The 19,744-nt window shown below is 32.9% G+C and overlaps 1 protein-coding gene and 2 pseudogenes across 6 annotated transcripts in view; 2 read left to right on the forward strand and 1 right to left on the reverse strand.

The window, feature by feature from the left end:
* PCCA (propionyl-CoA carboxylase alpha subunit) overlaps nt 1-19,744 on the reverse strand; it is a 352,647-nt gene that overhangs the window by 274,362 nt on the left and 58,541 nt on the right. The gene's annotated exons all lie outside the window — the stretch shown is intronic.
* Nucleotides 1,173-1,291, forward strand: LOC111741944 (annotated as a pseudogene).
* LOC111741940 lies at nt 5,181-5,298 on the forward strand (annotated as a pseudogene).

The following is a 19,744-nucleotide window of genomic DNA, read 5'->3' on the forward strand; positions in this document are numbered from 1 at the left end:
TCCCTTAGCTGAAGTCAATCCTTGTAACTGATGAGGGAAAAAACATCATATATAACAGACTAAGCTTCATTTTTATCAACTACCAGTAAGCATAAATCTCAGCAAAATGATATTCTTGAAATGTTTTATTAGCCAGTGTGACTCCCTTCAAATGTATGCTATCACCACCCTTACATAACCTTTTGAAGTTCTGAAGTTATGACTAACACTTCCTATACCCCTCTTGCCTCTCATGCCACTTGAATCATACAAAACAACTGTCAGGCAAGGTTTTTAATTATATCCTTATATATAAGAAATGCAGTAATTAAAAGTGGTGCAGTGTAATGTTTAACAGCAGGGACTGTGGAGCCTGCCTGAACTCCAATTCTACCATAAACTACCTGGATGGCCTTGGACAAGTTACTTAACCACTCTGAGACTCAGTCCAACAGCAGTGCTGAGATATCTCCAAGGAAAGACTGAGAGGGAGATCAGTGGTCTGGGTGAAAAGGAATAAGTGAGGAACAACTATAACAGCAGTGGGATATTAGTACAGAGAAAAGTTGTGGGGAAAAGATGCAGCAATACTAATAACAGACCTGCCAATGGATTTAGGGAGAATGACTAAATTAGTAAGTACAAGGGAAGGCTGTAGTCAAAGAGGACTGTCAGGTTTGCAAACCAGAAAACTGCATTGAAACAATCCCTTGCCTCTTTTTGGGCATAATTCAAATCTTTTGGGGAAAAAGCAGAAATTTTATAAATCTAATCTAACATTAATGTAGACATAAGTTACTATCTTTTATGGAGAATCGCATTATCCACAGAAAATTTTAAATTATGAAAATAACTCCTCCACAGCATTCTGAATTGATTGTCCACATTCTCAATCAACATGCACTAGAGAATGTAAATCTGTTAGTGAATATAACTACTAGGCCCTATACATTTAAATTGTACGACACATTCTCAAATTACTCATATGTTATCCCTATTTTTTATTTTCCATATTACTATAAGCTACCCATCCATTAGCAGAAATAACTGTACCATGTGCTTTTCTATTCACGTCAACCAAAGTCTTAGTGGCCGACCATAACTACATGTATCTTTATAAACAAGATAGTGAAATGTATATTAGGCTAAATATATTTGTACAGACATGTAGCTGTTTAAAACACCATACCCAAGTCTATGGCCATGCCACCCTGAACAAGCCCAATCCTGTCTGATTTTGGAAGCTAAGTAGGGTTGGGCCTCGTTAGTACTTGGATGGGAGACCACCTAAAAAGACCAGGTGCTGTAGGCATAAAAAATAATAAAAAATAAATTAAAAAAAAATAAGGGAGTGTAAGCTGACAAGGCTCTTGCAATCTGTGAGGTCAAGTAAAGGTTACTTCACCTAAAAGAAATTATAAATAAAAATTTTTAAAAATTTTTTTTAAATAAAACACCTTACTCAGCCCATAGAGTGGTCAATTTCTCTCCAACTAAAAGGGACATTTTAAATAGGTGGGGGGCGGTGGGAGAATGCCAATAGTTCATGACGTGTTAAAAATTACATAAAGTTCTAATTTTAGTGCCCTTAAATAAAGTTTTATTGGAACACAGCCATGCTCATTCATTTACTTGTAGTCTAGGGCTGTTTTCACACTACAACTGTAGTGTTATGTAGTCACAACTGAGTTAAACAGTTGTGACACTATGGCCTGAAAAGTCTAAAATATTTATTATCTGGCCCTTTACAGAAAATGTTTGCCAAATGCTGGCATATATGATAAAAGGGTTTAAAATTCTAGTCAGAAGCTGAGCAACAGCTGAACGGCCATCTTACAGAGATGACTTAGAAGTGATTTCTGTATTTATAAATACCTGCCTACTTAAGAGAGAATTTAGGGTATCAGATCTGTCCCCTGAATGACCCAAATAAAGCTAGACAATCCATCGCTTATTCATTTATTTGCTCATTAAGTAAATATATGTGAGCCAGATACTGTTCTAGGCACTAAGAAAATAGTAATGATCAAAAGAAAAACTGTAGTTGTATAGGTTACATTCCAGTGAGAGAAAAAGACAAACAAAATATATATATATCAAGCAGCAATAAATACTTTAGAGAAAAATATATTAGGAAATGTGAATTGAGAGTGCGAGGTTATGAAGACTAGTAACTTGAAATTTTAATTAGGATATTCCCAGTAAGCGTCTTTGAGAAAATGACTGTGAATAATGGCCGAAGAAAGTATACGGAGATAGTGTTCTAGGCAAAGAAACTAGCAAGTGAAAAGGCTCTGAGGTTGTAAGCATACTTTATCTCAAGGAAGAGCTAAAACACAATAAAGAGTAAAATAATTAGGTCAGAACGGGGTGGGGGGAGGTCCTTGAAGGACTCTGGCTCTTACAGTGAATGAAATGAGAAATTATTAAAGGTATTTTGTTGTTTGGCTTTTAGCAAAGAGAGCTGACATCTGATTTACAAGTTTGGCAAATCACTCTGACTGAGTTTTGAAAATACTCTAGAGGAAAATAAGGATGGAAGCTTGGAGATCAACTAAGAAACTAACATGATAATGCAGATGAGAGATGTTGGTGACTGGGATAAATGGTAGCACTGGTAGTGGCAAGAATAGGTCAGATTCTAAGTTTACTTCAAAGATAGAGCCAAGAAAATTAATCCCCTTCCTGAAATGTCCTTTCCCCTTTTGAATCTCCATTCTTCTCCTCTATCATCTTCTCTAAATTCTACCTATCTTGAAGGCCTAACTCCAATATCACTTTCTTCTTGAGAGTTTTCTAGACACTCCTCCATCAAAAGTAATCATTTCTCCACCAGGCTGTCTATGACTCTTGTGAGTACGAAATGTTGCTAATCCATTATACGTCCCTTGTCTCCCCTCTCCCCAACATATACCCCACCCACACTTTTAAACAGAAATTCTTCTAAAAGTTATCTCCCAATTCTGGATTTCTCTACCATTCTCTCAGATCTGCCCTTTTCTGTCAGTCAGCTCTGTTCTTAGGCTAGTTATTCTCACGCTACCAGCAGCACAAAGCCCTCTCATTCACCAAAGGTACATGGAGAGGGAGGTAAAGAGAAAATTTTGCTTGAGCAAAATTCCTATCTCCCTTAAGAATTGAAAATTTCTTTCCCAGGAATCACAAAAAAAAAGTCTCTCATCATGTTTCAATGGCCCAAACTGGCTTAAGCCTTCATTGATTCACCCCCCAAATCAAAAATTAAGGAAGATAAGATGATCGTAACCAGGATAAACAAATCATCTATGGTGGAAAGGATGTTAGAGCAGAAAACTGCACTGGAATGTAAGTATGTGTGTGTGTGTGCCTACCATACACAAGCATTCATTTAAGCATATTTGTCTGGTATAACTATCACCTGCTAGCCAGACAGAAAGTTAAAGAAATATATCAGTAATTAACGCGGGTAGGAAGGTATCCCAGGAGACAGAATTTAAAGGGGTCACCTTAAACTGGAATACCATTTACTCTCTTTGTATCCACATCTATCCCCTAACTGTTTTTAGGACTTAAAGGGTCAAAGGTTCCCACAGGCTGTCTTACTCAAATGTTTTTCAAGACTGAATAATCCAGACTCAGGAAAATGAACCACTGCGGGAAAAGAAATGATTCTTGGTATTTAGATTAATACCTCTAAGGTTAAGGGTGGAGTTGACTGAAAAGTAGATGATTTGCAAAGCACAAATAGAAGATAGCTTCGTTTTCCCAAAGACGCATCCTAAGAACAGTAGGACAAAATCAAGGAGTGATGTCTTCTATACATAGACCAGCATGAGACTTTAAATTCTTCTAGGGCACAGTTTCTTGTCATATTTAGTACATAGTTTAAATCTTTCCACTCCTATTATCATAACTGCTTTTAATCACGTAATTCCTCACTCTAATATACATTGTTGTTATAGCAATAACTTACGTTATATCACTACATGCTTAAAATTCCCGCCAGAGGCTCCCCAAAGTTGCTTAGATTAGAATCACTTCTTACAGTGACCCTGAGCCTTCCTTCCCAGCCTCATCCTCTACCACTTGCTTCTTCATTCATTATTCTACTGCCACATCAGCTTCTTTCTCTCAGTTCAATATGCTAATCTCATTCCTGCCTCAGAACATTTACACCTGGTATTCCCTCTGCCTGGAGAGGGCTTACCCCATAGCTTCACAAGCTGGCTGCTCTTTATCTTTCAGTTATTTCAGTTCAAATGTCACAACCTTCTCTGTACCCCACCACCACCCACAACCCCCACCCCACCCACACACACACACCGTGTTCCATGACCCTTCTATAGATTGCCTTTGGGTCAGACACTAATCCTTGATCCAATCAATTGTCAGTAGAGTGACAGGATCACATGATAAAGAAAGCTTGGTAAATTAAACAGGAACTGCCTGTAACTAGGCAAAGTGAAGCAATATAGGTAACAAGTCAAGTATTAGTGATCAAACTGAGCAGAAAATACAGAAATGATTACGAGTCAAGTCTACCATGATCTGTTTCCTAAAAGATCATGAGAGTATTTAAGACAAAAAAAAAAAAAAGTAAATTATTACCCCAATTCAAATGTTAGCTATAGACTTTAGTCTCCTTTTTCAGTAAAATACAGTTATCAACTATTTTCATTACCCTTTAAAAACACAGCAAGCATAAATGGATGACATGAAAGTTGCTATGGGCATCTCTAAGAGAATGCAGACTTGAGATATTATTTATCAGCATTTTTCACCAGTATATAAATTATACTAATAATATCAGTTGTTTACAGAAGCAATAATTATTGCTTTAGGGTACTCCAAGGTACAAATATTTAACTTTATAAAAATCACATGACATCACTTATATGTGGGATATAAACCTAAAAGTAACAAACAAACAAACATGACAAACAGACTCATGGACATGGACAACAAACTAGTGGTTACCGGAGGGGAAGGAGGAGGGGGGAGGTAGACGGGGTAACAGGGGTGAAATATGTGGTGACAGAAAGAAATCTAACTATGGGCAGTGAACACACAATGCAAAATATATATGACTTACTGTTGAATTGTACACTTGAAACACTGGATTTCGTTAACCAGTATCATCACAATAAAAAAAAATCAATCTTATTACGTAAAATTCAAGATAAAAAAAGACCAAACAAAAAATTAACAGTTTAAAAAAAATGTGCTACAGCCATGCCACTCTGAACGTCCTGATCTCATCTGAAATCGGAAGCTAAGCAGGGTCGGGCCTGGTTAGTACTTGGATGGGAAGCCACCTAGGAAGACCAGGTGCTGTAGGTGCAAAAAAAAAAAAAAAAATGTGGTTGAATCTTGTGCCTGTTATTTTTTTTAATAAACGGGCATTAAGACACAGTTCAAAGAGAAAAAAATATTATAGAAAACATTAAATCTGAAAAATAAAAAAACATACCTTAGCATTTGCCCAGAAGATGCTGCTTGAACCTCCCATCCTTTTAAATGTGGGGTGTCTTAGAAAATTGTGTCAGCAATCAAAGCCAGTGCTACAGTCAAACTTTAGTAGTCCACTTTCAAAATTCTTAAAAACCCATTTGGGGTTTGTCAGTAGGAGGTAAATTAAAGCCTTATGTATTGAGAAGCAAATAATTTGAAAAATGTACAGGGGCAATGAACCCTGAAGTTATCAGGCATCAAAATGGCTATTAATGTGCTGTGTATAGTTTAGCTAGAATTGAAGTTTTCTATGTTTCAACTATTATCTAAAAATCTATAAGAACTGCTAAATTTGGCCCTTGGGCTTAAGATGCTACTTATCGACTATATGTAAAACTATTAAGTTAATTTACATAAGCATCTTCTCTAGTTTTTAAGTTCAAATTAATCTACACAACATCTGAATAACTGAACAGGACAGACTTTCTGAATCAAATTAAATAATCCAATGATTTTCTGGTAGCAAAAATGCATTACTATATAAAACATTTATCAGCTATTCATAAGTGAAAAAAGAAAAAACCTGAATTAAATTGAAGTCTAGTCATATTAAGAAACTAATCTAAGAAATATTGCTACAAGTCTTTTAAAACAGAATTCTACCTCTAATATACAGATCTAGTCAAATAGGAAAAGGAGAAACTCCACTTTCGGATTAACAATAAGCAAAAAATAAAACTTCACAGTTGAAATTTTAAAGACACTTTCTATAAAGAGACTACTTAGTACCATGTGGAATTTTTCAGTAACTAGAAAAGTAAAATGTAATCAGTATAATGGGAATATTTTCTGGGGTCATTTTTATTTCCAAGAATGTTTGAAGTCTTGAGTTATTTTTACATTCTCTTCTTGAAGGAACTAATTTCTTTATCATTATGTTTTATATCTTAAAATGGTTTGGAAATGGTAAAAACAGAAAAAAATCAATTTTCTTTTTCAACAGGGGGCACATACAAGGCTTCCTTTGCCAAGATTCAAGCAGATACACCCTTGTCAACACATCATGAGTATGTGTAAGAGAATACCATTTAAAGCCCACTGTAAGTTTTTTTTTCAATTTTTCTGCTAAAAAGAATTTAACTAAGGTATCTGCTAAATAATAGACTTGAGAAACAGAAGAATTCTACATTGCCTTACCTGACCCTAAGTCTACCAGACCAAGTATCACTAAAACAAGTTAAATGCTCGTTTATATAAGAGGCAATTTGCCAGTAATTGAAAAAAGCCTACAAAATTAACAAATGAATACTATCTGACACTAGAAAGCTGGCAATGGTTATAGAAGCTTTAGCCTTCTCAAACCATAATCAGAACTCTGGACGATTAATCAACATTTTAACACTTCCCATCTGTACAAGTGCTCAAGGTAGTGCTTACTGTCATTTGACAAGTTGCTTAGCATTGCAAAATTTGATAATTCATGTCTTACTGAATTTTTACTGACTTGGAAGAAAATAAAACACCAATTAAAAGCAGATGTCACCTTTAATTCTAACTGGATGACAAACTTCTAATTTTTTTACCCAATGCAGAGACAGAACACATGTAGATGACAGTTTGGACAGTTAAATATTCAAAGTCACTGATATCCCCCACAAATTTGCAAGTGATTTTCCAGAACTTAATCCCATGAGGCTTTTATCTGGCAAGCCTCCAAAAGGAATAGTTTCAAGTAGTCATCTAGAAGGTAGGTTTATTGTTACATTTTTGCAAAGGCTAAAAGTACTGATCAGAACATTACTAAACTAGTATTCTCGATTCGGATCTTTATCCTCATACACCTAAAACAATTTCCAAAAGTGATGTTGCTCCTCTATTAAAACTCTAGCTAATAAAAAAACTAATATGAAGACTTAATAAACTGTGCTTAACATGCCTTCATGTTTAAATGATCTAAGAGCTAAATCACATCCTACTGAATTTACCATAAAAAAAAAATCTGACTTGAGTACTGATATTTTTAAATGTCTTTAAATGCTGTATTTAGTCACATATTCACTCTTTTGATTCTAACCATGAATTCTGAACAAAAGTTCTTAAATTCAATGTTTTGAAAAAGAGCACAAAAATAAGTAGATGACAGAAGTTCATATACACACACAGAACTGGCAATACTGACACCTACTTTCTTGCAATAAACCCAAATTTCCATATATATGGAAATAAAATGTATCGAGAATTACATTTTTAATCTTTCAAAGATAGCTCGGCTAGTATTTCCTAATGCTACTCCATCTATGCATGAAGTAGCTTAGAATAAAACCTGAGTTCTAAAAATGCTTCATTATAATACATCCAGTTTTTCTATTTAAAAAAAAAAAACTGAATTTTCCCAAACCCCTAAATTTCAAAGACAACATTAACATGAGTCCTATCCCTATGTCCAGCAACACTGACCACGGCCTCCATAGATTACCCTTTAATGATCTACGCAAGCTTTCAAAAGCCAGAACAAGCTGGTACCAATCAGGCAAAAAGGGAAAATTGAATCCCAGAAGGAATCACCACTGAGATCCCAATCACAATAATGAGGTCCCTAGGAGCTGTAAGGACTCAGTGCATAACAATCAGACTTGGCTTAATAGCTAGAAGGGGTAAAGGAACCAGGTTGATCCTCTATTGTTCACTTCCTAGGTCTAACAGAGTATTTGCACTTTAACAGAAAGTTTGCCATGAAAGGAGAATTTGGGAAAAATGAACTGGCAAGGTGGTCACAAAAAAGGGATTTAAAGGGGATAGCTTACCTGTGACAACTTTTGTAGGCCTCATCTTTGCATTTTCATCCTGCTTCATGCATTGCTAATCAGAGATCCACTGGAAGCTTCAGAACCAACTGAAAGGCCTGGCAGGGTATTTGGCTTTCAATTCTTCTACTCTGTTTATTCCCAATATATATTCATCAGGCTTAAAAACAACTCTTGAACAAGGGCAGCCACTCAGCAATGAAATGTAAATTACTGACATGTGCTGAAACCTGGACTTGCCACCACTAATGAGCACATTAAAGGAAAAATGCTCACTAGATGACTGCAACCTTTTTACTTAACCCTGTGTGCACGGGAAGCCACAATTCAACATCAATTGAAAGAGCTAGCTGCAAAACAGTAACAGAGCCGCCCTGTCACCACTTTTAATATCTCACAGTCTGAAAAGCCAAGACAAACATGAAATTTTTACACTTTATCAACTAAAAATATTGTGCAAAACATTATTGTAAATGTGGTCAGTTTTGGTTAAGATTTGTGAAACTTATCTAAATGCTACCATTATTTCAAATAGTTTCCAAAGAGTGAAAATAAAATCTCTAGTTGTTAAAAAAAAAAAAAAAATCAATAAGGTACTAATCTATTGGTTTATTCATTAATTCAGTCAACAAATTCTAGACTTAGTGATCTAAAGCTCACCAGAGACCTGGCAAGAATCTGAAAAGTTTAAACACTTGTCAAGAAAAAAGTATGTCATATAAATAATTCAGATCTTAATATAAACAAAATATTTGGTTTATATGAACAGAGGCCTCATTTATTGGGCACTAAATATTAGTCTATTAGACATAATCCAATCTGCATTTTAAAGCAGAAAAATCTAAAATGAAATAAGACATCTAATATCTATTAACTTTTAAAATAAATTTTCATAATTAAAATTTTAAATGAAAATTTCTAAATAAATGTGGCACTAGAATGAATAAAAGTATTTATATGTTAATTTACTATTTAAGTTATTGTGTGATGCTTATTTTTCCAAAGAATACTCTTAATACCAGTAAGCTCTTATAATATTAACATATTTAAATATAATTTTATCTTTCTCTGATAATCTAAAAAGCATACTAGATTCTTAAAACCCCTAAAAAATTAATCACAACAAATATTAAAATATAAAAAGTATTTAAAATCTGGCTGTTTCTCTGTGGTTTTTGGCTAAATTTAAGTTTTCCAAATAATGGTGTACAATTAAACTCTAGCTTATTAGAACCCTCAGGGCTTGAAAAAACAAGACTTCAATCGAAAAAACTAATTACCTAGTAGTATGTTATTAAGAAAGTCATTATATTTCTGATTCAGTTTCTTAATCTATAGAGATACTTACTATAAGGTATGCACAGATTTTTAAAAAGCACATGTGAAACAACTTTATATAATATTTGACAATCCCCTAAACGAGAGCATCATTAGTTCACTAGGAACCCACATCCTCGTCCTATTTTTATCAAAGATGCATTTAACAAAGTCTTCTCTTATTCAGAAGTATACCTGGCTATATAAAGCCAGAGCTTTGACTTTCTCTTACCTTGAAGAAAATGTACTTATCCAGGTGATTTCCCCAAATGATAGAAACATTTGTCTACCTTCTATAGGATATATATTTCTGCATTATTGGTTACTTTTTGACATCTCTGAGAGAATTGCTTTATCTTCTAGCTCTTCTTATTCCTTATTTTATAACTTTCAGTATCTGTAATCATCCCCATTGCTGGTTTTAAACTCTACCAAATATTGTTACTACTATTAAGATCCCCACACTCTACTAATATTACACTGGCCAAGGCATCTGAAAAGCAAGTCCTCCAACATGTGTGTTCTTAGTTGCTTATATGGCTGCCACATACTGACTCAACCAGAATCACCACACTACAGACTCTATTACAAACCACCATTACTGCTTTCTACTGTTTTCTTCTTCTACGTGCTTTTCTTATGTCATCTGCTGCTTTTTCCCCACTTTCAGCTTTTAGGAAAAGTTGAACTTTCACAGATAACTCTATATAGTCCCTTTGGGTCTGGAAATGTTCTTATAAGCTAGAGGTACCAATAGGCTTAAATTATAATTATAAAATTATAACAAGTTATAAAATCATATTCTTACAGGGAAAAAACAATGATAGATGAAGGGAAAAAATTTGAAAACATTTTAAGGTTTTGTTGCACAATAAGTTGTACAATCTCTTTTTCAAAGGCAGCATTGCCCAGAATTTATAAGTGCAGGCAATGCCTGAGCTTGCATCGCCACCCTGGTGCTAGTAGCTGTGTGACCTTGAGCAATTTGATTAGATTCACCTTCCTTTAGCTTCTTTCACCTGTAAAGTGAAGATAGTACTATCCACCCGTAGGGCTATTATGAAAAGCAAATGAGTTAGTACACATAGAATGCCTGGAATAGTGCCTGGCACATAGAGGGGACGGGGGTGGGGGAGAGTTAATAATTTGCTAAGGGTAGAAATCTCATCCATTCATATTATGATCACAATTAACCTTGTTACTTGTACTCTTATTTGATCTAAACTCACTATTTTCTTTTTATCTTTCTCTACTATTCACTTTTAAAATAGCTTTTTCTTCGAAATAATATGATAAAAGTGATAATAGCGGGAATGATAAAAACTGCCATCTTTATTCACTATACTAATAAATACAGGCCCAAATTAAAACTCCAAAACATAAAGATTACAAAACAAATTTACCATTAATGAATATGTATGGAAGACAAAACCATATTATACTAAAAGTCATATACAGAAATCTGACATATGATTTTTTATGCAAAAGGAATAGGAAAAAGATCCTAACAAATATTTGTTAATTTTTTTAATAAAAGTGTATTTCAAATTAGTTGGCATAAATAGCAGAGATTAAGCCTCCTTCAAAAAGTTTGTTTCATGTTTGGAAATGTATATAAGCAATTCTATTAAAATTGGCAAAGAATTATTAATGACTAGTAAGGTGATTAACAGCAGGAATTCAGAGATGAATAATAGTCCCTGCCTAACACAAAAGTAATTATAAATCCAGAAAACAATATGTAAGTGGTCTGGAGAAGGGTGATCAGAGCAACCTTGCTCTTTCTGCCTAGAATGCTCTTCTCATGTGAAATATCAGCTGAAAGGTCACCCTCACAGAGAGGTTTTTTTTTTTTTGGTACCATCTTATGTAAAAAGGCCATCTAGTCACCTTCTAGCAGCGTTTCTCAAACATTTTGGGCTGGGAATCTCTTTAGAGTTGTAAAAAAATTGATCATTTCAAAGAGCTTTTATTTATGTGGATTATATCTATCAATATTTACCATATTAAAATGAAGACTTTTTAAAATATTAAATTTTAAAAGAATAAACCTACTTAGAATTAACATTTATGATGGATCGATATAAGTGGAAATGTTTTACATTTTTGCAAATCTCTAACATCCAGCTTAACAGAAGACAGCTGGATTCTCATATGTGCTCTGCATTTAATCTGTTATGATAACATACACCATGTAGCCCCTGGAAAACTCTACTGCATAATCATGGGAGAATGAGAGGGGGAAAAAATATTATGAAAACAGCTTTTACTTGGCTGAGTCTCTGAAAGAGTCTGAAAGATATCCCGGTGGCCCAGAAAGCACTGGGAACCAATATTCTCCTGCATCGTCCACTTGTATTTTCTTCATAGCACTCATCTTGATCTGACTTTGTTAATTCATTTATTACCTACGTCCCTGTACCAGAAAATAACTCTATGAAAACTCAGATTTTTATCTTATTCACCACTGAATATATCCAATATATAGATGAGTGTCTGGCATCTTCCCACTCTTGCCAGAAGATATAACATAAACCTCTCGTGTAAATGAAATAGTCTTTCCCATTTTTGTAATCCATTGAAAATTAATACACATTGATCTTTACCCTTTCCTAGATGAACTCAAGTAAGTTCACCCGTTTGGTTCCTTTACAAATTAATATAGTTACCAGCAATGATGACTGCTCTTCTTACCGTACTACATCATTTTCCAATCTGTGCCAAGTATTAATAGATATTTGTGAAGAGCAGGGAATTAATGGTCAAATACAATAATATGACTAAGACTTAATTTCTCAAATTTTTATTCTATTATACATAAAACACAAATGAATCAAAACATGATCATTTCTTGTGGCAATTAATGTGCCCTGTAGATAATTTTGTCTACTTTAATGCAACCACACACCATAACACGGCTTTTATAAAAAGCTCTTTAAGAAATACAGTTCTATGCAATAGACTGTCCTAGAAGCAGCAGCTTACCACATGGAACATAAAGCACAAACTTTAATGTGATCCCTAGAATAATGATTAAAGCATTAAACCCTTTTAACAAGTGGATTATGCTTTTGTTGTTGTTGTTGTTGTTGTTAACTAACATCACCCAGGAGGGAGCTTCCTTTATCTTCCATCTAATCTAATAACCAGCTTATATCCATGAGAAAGGTACTTCTTTACTAACTCTTTATGGTGTGGATGCTTGAGTCAAGATGTGAGAAGCTAAGATGACTTGGAAAAAGATAATGTTTTTAGATAGTATACTTTGATTTAAATTTGGTACCTCTTTTATTACTATTAAATGATAAAGACAAAATGTTCTCTTTCTCCTTGTCATGAAATATCAAGTATAAGTGATGAAGAAAAGTGAAACCAGACATTTTGACAACAGGAAAACATTTTAAAGACAATGGCTGAAATCCCCTCATACTGGATATGAAAGAGAACTTTAATGTCTCCCAAGTTTAACATACGTATTCTCCAAGAGAATCAAATTAACCTTGAATTCATTATATACACTATGATAATCTGACCTTGAGAGCACTATAGGATATAAAAACATTCTTCTGGGCTTAATGAATTTGCTTTTATAGATCTTTTTAATGAAAACTTTCAAACAATCAAAAGTAGACAGAATAGTATAATAATTCCCCAGTCATTCATCACCCAGATTCAACATTTTTAAACTGATTTTAAATTTGGATTTCAGCAGTAGAGTGACTAAATTAACCTCCTAAATATCATGCCATTATACAATAATATCAATCACTGTGCCACCCTAGTGAAATATACTGACATGTTACAGCTAATATATAAATATATAACTGATTCTGTCTATACATTCAATATTTTATGTAAATCGTGGTATTCTAACCAGAAACAGCATCTCTAAAGCTGTCATCATTAATCAAAACATTTCCTTATAAATGAAACATACTGTTTAAGAAATGCAACACAATTTTTATCAACTGATATGTTCTTATTTCTCTTAATGCTTGTATTCAACAACTAACTAGCATGTGAAGGACTGAATAAAAAGCTAAGAAAAAACACATGTGCACACACACAGGGGTGCACATGAATAGCCATCAGCATGTTGGAAAGTGTGCACACACAAGAAAAGAATACTATACTTAGCAAATTAGCATATCACAACTGTGCTTCAATATGGTGCCTCAGGAACTTTGTTAAACTATCCTTAGATAAGGTCCAGTCTGAAAACAAAGCCCCAGCAATCATCTCATTATTTCTGTCTCTTTGCCCACTTTAGAAAGCAGGCACTTAAAAACTTAATTTTAGAAGGCATTTGAATCATTAACTATGTGTAACAGTGATAATTAATGTTACTTCATTTAATCCGATATCTTCAATCTATTACCTTCGCTAAAATAAAAATAAAATCTTTCCTACTGAATTGTAAGTTTAAGGGTTACAGAAAAATAAATGGATGAAAGTAAACTTTAAGAAATCACAAAGTTACTAAAAATTAAAAATAGCATCACAACAGAAAAACACAGGGAGGCTTCTCAAAGTGCCCTTTCTACATTTATTTCCAGAATTCCACATTTTAATTCAGCAACTTTTCTCACTTAACAAATAGTTAACAAGCATGTACTGAAAGCTTAGTGAGTGATGCAAAAGAACTAAAAAGCATGATTTCAGCCATCTACTCATATACAAGTTAGGCAGCAATCAACAGATGATGAATAAACAAAATATGGTGTGTGTAATATACACAATGGAATATTGTTCAGCCTTAAAAAGGAAATTCTGACACATGCTACAACATGAATGAACCTTGAGGACATTATGCTAAGTGAAATAAGCCAGTCACAAAAAGACAACTTATACACAATTCCACTTATGAGTTACCTAGAATATGCAAATTAATAGAGACAGAAAGCAGAACAGAGGTTACCAGGGGTTGGGGTAGGGGAACTAGGGAGTTACTATTTAATGACTATAGAGTTTCAGTTTGGGATGATGAAAAGGAGATTAATGGTAGTGATTGTTGCACATTGTAAATGTACTTAATACCACAGAACTGTATACTCAAAAATGGTGAAAAGGGTAAATTTTATGTTATATATAATTTACAATTAAAAAATATATATAATAAAGAAAACATTATTCTTCTACGTACCCTAAAAATGGACCAAAATAAAAATCATTCTTAATTTCAACTGATTATTTGGATCATTAATGAAGGACATGTCCAAATTCTCTTCAAATATGTTTAAAGCAAAAATTATGCCATTTTCCCATGGAATTTCTAATATAGACATGTGAAATATATATATGACAACTATAATGTGGCACATGAAAATGGGACGATTTCAAATTTTCTACATTTTCCTGAAATGGTATAATATTAACTCTAAGGACCATATAAAGTTAAGCATGTATACTGTAATCCCTAAAAAAAGCACTAAAAAATGTAAAAGATTCAATAGTCAAATTTCATAGAATTTCCAACATTAAAATGATCCAAAGAAGACAAAAAAAGAAAACAAGGTAAAAAGAGGAGACAACCAGAAAACAAACAAAACATTAGATATAACTCTCCAGCCACATCAGTAATTTATTAAATGTTAATAGCTTTCACTGAAATTTCATAGTGGTAATGGTTATACAATTCTGTGACTATACTAAAAAAACTGAATTGTACACTTAAAAAGGTGAGTGTTAAGGTATGTGAATTATATTTCAATAAAGTTGCTATTAAAGAAAATAAACTAAGGCAAACAAAAAAAAAAAACAGACTAAATACTATAATTAAAAGATACAGATTATCAGAATAATTTTAAAAGCATGACCCAAATACACGCTGGCTACAAGAAACATGTTTTCAATATAGTCAGATGGAGAAATAAATATCATGCGACCAGTAAGCTTAAGACACTTGAGTCTTTAAAGTCAAATATTAAGTGATATGCCCAAGATCACAAAACTACGAAATGGCAGAGCAAGAGATTTAAGTCTGACTCTCGACTGTCCTTCCTAATAATTGCAAGGAAACAATAAAGAGAGAGAAGGAAAGCTAGAGTATAAAATTCAAACTGTTTTAACCTCAAGCAAAGTGAAGGAATCCTGGCCTTGTCAAATACCAGATTCTTAACTTCCCTATTGAAACCACCCCCCAAAATCTCACAATCTTAAATGTGTTTGCCTTATCTACATGCTTAAAAGACCACTAAAAATATAAAGATTTTTTTTTTCCTTTTCAGATATCCACTTTAGGGCATTTCTACTCAACATCTTCTTCAAATTCTTCAACCAATATTCCAGAAGCTGAATTCTAATCCAAATGCAGGAAAAGAAACATCCTCAAACATTTCAAAGGACATATTGTTATAATAACAGTTTTACGAATTTGCTTTCATAGGTTTTCATAAGTTCTTTTGTACATGACATGTTTAGAGTCACAATTAGAAATACATTACAAAATTATTGTCAAAAGAAAAAGTCACCGAACTTTCTCCTCTAAATCCAGGGAGACTTGATTAATCAACATAGGAAAATTGAAGTAAAAGGCATCAGTGACTATTCTATAGCTCTACCAGCTCACTCAAGTATTTTACTTATAAAGTCAGCAAATCCAAGTGAAGACAGTTACTCTACTGGCATTCAAGATTGCAAGATCAGAAAAACAAAAGAAATAATTCTGTTCTTAGACATTAACAATGGTAAACCGATAGGATAAAAAAATAAAAAATATCCTTCACCAGTAGCAAAAACAGGTGCCAGCCAAAGGTATCCATTTAAAAAAAAAAAACAAAAAACAAAAAAACACTAACAACCCAGTCTAGTTCCAATTCATCTTAGAAGCAGTTTGGAACATTTACTGAGCACAGAATTTATAGTCATGTAGTCATTTTGTTGGAATCTATACTCTCATTTACTATGTGACATTAGGCAAGACATTTGTTTGAGACTGCTTTATAAAACCAGGAATATAAATAATAGTATATCACAGAGTGTCATAAAGATTAAATGAGAATGGTGCAGGTGTATCTTTAGGTAAGTATTTCATATCTTTAAGAGCATGGGGGAAAGGAAGTTCTTTTCTTATAAACAAATAAAACCCAAGTTCAGCAAATAAGAGTACCCTATATAATAAATCAACAGCAAAATTGTAATGCATGTGCACACACGTATGTCTGCTCCAGAAGAATGGTAGCAATAGTAGCCTCTAATGGTTTAAACTGCAGGCTGACGTCAGAGGTTCACAGATAGCTAAACCTTGTTTTTCAATGTATACATCTGACTTAACTTTCTTAAAATTTGGGGTTCTCAAAAACTAAAATTATTAATAAAATCAGATTTGTGTCAAAAATGAAAATTCTAATGTTAATGATAAAAAAAGTATGTACTTAAAACTGGATGTCCACAAAATACATGGTAATAACAGTTCTCAACCTTTAGTAGGCTATGACATAAATAATAGTCACGTCATATAAAACATACTTCCGTGTGCTACCTAGATTACAGTCTATATAAATAAGAGTTACATACAACTCTGGGCTTGCAAGGCCTAAGCCTCTCCTTTGTATACTGCTCAAAAAAAATTTTTTTTTCAAATATGAGCAAATAGAGTATCACATGAATCATTTTTAACTCACTCTAAAATATTTTAAAAATAAAAATATTGTTCAACAACATCACTGGCAAACTCGCTAACTTCGAAATTTTAGCATTAGTTACAAAGTACTTACAACTCACTTCACAACTATAATGACACACCATGGATTACAACCTCATAACTGAAGACCAATGACCTAGCAAAAGACTTTCTTCAAGTTTCTATTTACACAACAGTTATTTTCCTACAATCTGATCATGTGTTGCCTATATTACTATTAAAGTTGGGGAAAATTTTCTATGAGCTTTAGCTAAGTTCCCTACAGTTATTTGGTGTTCACTATTCTGCTACTATTTGAACGCTAACTTTCCACTGAGCCAAGTAGGGTATAGTATTTTTTTAAAAGTGCTCTGTACTTATGGTCAGCCAACCGAGGTCAAGTCCTGATTCTGTTACTTACTAGCATAGTATGATTGCTGGCAAGTCACTGCACCTGAGTCTGGTTTTTTTTGTTAAACAGATTTAATACCAACCATCTTCAGTGGCTGCATGAATTAAATAAAATCATGTCAAAGTATTTTGCAAACTATAGTATCATACATATCTATACAGTAGTATAATTATATAAAATTATTAATTTCCTTAACAGGAAAAAATCTAAACTCCCAAAACTTATATGAAAACTATCAGAGTAATTTCCCCAAAACACTAATTTTAACTATCTAACGCGCCTAAAAACTCTTCAGTAGCTTTCACCATCCATTATTAACACCTATAATGATTGAGATGATTTCCCTGCCAATGCCAGACTTTATGCTGAATTCTTCATATATGTTGTTTCTAATCTTTATAACAACTCTGCAGGGTAGGTGTCAATCTCCTCATTTTACAGATAAAAAAAGTTTTGAGCTATTTCCAAATTTTGCTATTATAAAACAATCTCACAATGAACATTTTAAGAGTATATCTTCACAGGTGACATTCTTAATAGCAGAATTGTCATGTCAAATATGTACATTTTAAATTTTGATAGAAACTGGCAAATTTATAGCAAAAAATATATAATTTACATTCCCAAGAACAAGACATATTACCCGTACATTTGCCTACACATGGTATATAGTTATTTTTTGTTTAATCCAATGGATAACAATTACATCTCATTTTCACAATAGTTATATTCCTTTTCTCGCTAAGAGTCTCCAACAAAAGGAAATAAAAGAATAATATGAATATATATGTATATATGTATATATGTGTGTGTGTGTGTGTGTGTGTGTGTGTGTGTGTGTGTGTGTGTGTGTGTATAATCCAGAAAGATAATGAGGAACAATATGAAATCCCTTTAAACTAATATTCCCTTTTTCCAGGAACAGGTAGTTTTACTTTTCAAAGCTCTTTCAGAAACTGTAAGAATTTCTTCTCTTAATCCTAACAGTCCTCACAGCCTCTCATCACTGTTCTTTACTACTCAGAATACAAGGAGCCCAGAAGGAAAATATGGAATTAAAAACAGTTTGGGAATAAAATCTGCATGCTCAGCACATTAAAACGACTGAAAATTGCAATTCTTTACGAGGATTATTTGTAGCTTTGCTTTTTCCATGAATTATTTAAGCAAAAACAAGATATGATTTTATTTAATCATGTACAATAGGAATTACATGTAATCTGATCCCATATTATGTAAATAGAGCATAAAGAATAATGTCTTGTAAAGGAAATTTATAAAGTTTAGTATGCTTTTACATTTGTTTTATTGTATACTTTCTAAAGCAAATATACAGATAAATTCAGAAAAAAATTCAACAAATCATTTTTATTCATCGCTATTAACTAAAAATTAGATATTGCATAAAGCACATATAGTTTTTCTATGAACGAAATAAATATGCTGCTCTTTGAAACACAATAAAAACAACAACCAGAAATAAAGGGAGAAAAAAACCTCAATATTTGATTAAATTTAAAATATAAAAGTATTACAATAAAGGGAACACCATAGTATTAAACAAAAAAAAAAATTCCATCTACTAATCTTCCTCACCATTTCCACTAACATGGTAATCTATTACCAATATGCTAGAAATCATATTTCTAAGAATATAATCAGTTTGAAATAGTAACTATATAATTTCAATAGTTACAAATCACACAATGTTTATATGGCATAATAAAATCTGTAATCAATTTCATTTCACTGTTATTTTTATAGAACTTATCAACTATAACCAGATGTTCCAAAAGGAGCATTTTAAATGACACATTGCAATGGGAAGAGATTTTAATAGTAGGAAAATTATATCCCAAATAAGAATCTTGCCATGATGCACAAATAAAAAAGATTATCACTAGATGCATATTTTCATAGTGAACAAAAACATATAGTAACCTGCCTTCTAGTTTCAAAACAGTCCTTTTTGTGATAAGAAAGTTTTCTTGAAGGTTATTGTTTTATAATTCTTAATCTAATAATATTTACTTAATTCTTCCATAACATTCAGAGAAAGAAAAATGGAGGACATAAGATTAGAATTTACTATGTAGAAATCGTTGGGATAGATAACAAAAGGGAAACAAAGGCTAAGACCAAGTCTCTTGTCTCAAGAGAAGATTAAAATATAAAAACAAT

The sequence above is a fragment of the Pteropus vampyrus genome, unplaced genomic scaffold, assembly GCF_000151845.1.
Source record: "Pteropus vampyrus isolate Shadow unplaced genomic scaffold, Pvam_2.0 Scaffold83, whole genome shotgun sequence".
Classification (NCBI taxonomy): domain Eukaryota; kingdom Metazoa; phylum Chordata; class Mammalia; order Chiroptera; family Pteropodidae; genus Pteropus; species Pteropus vampyrus.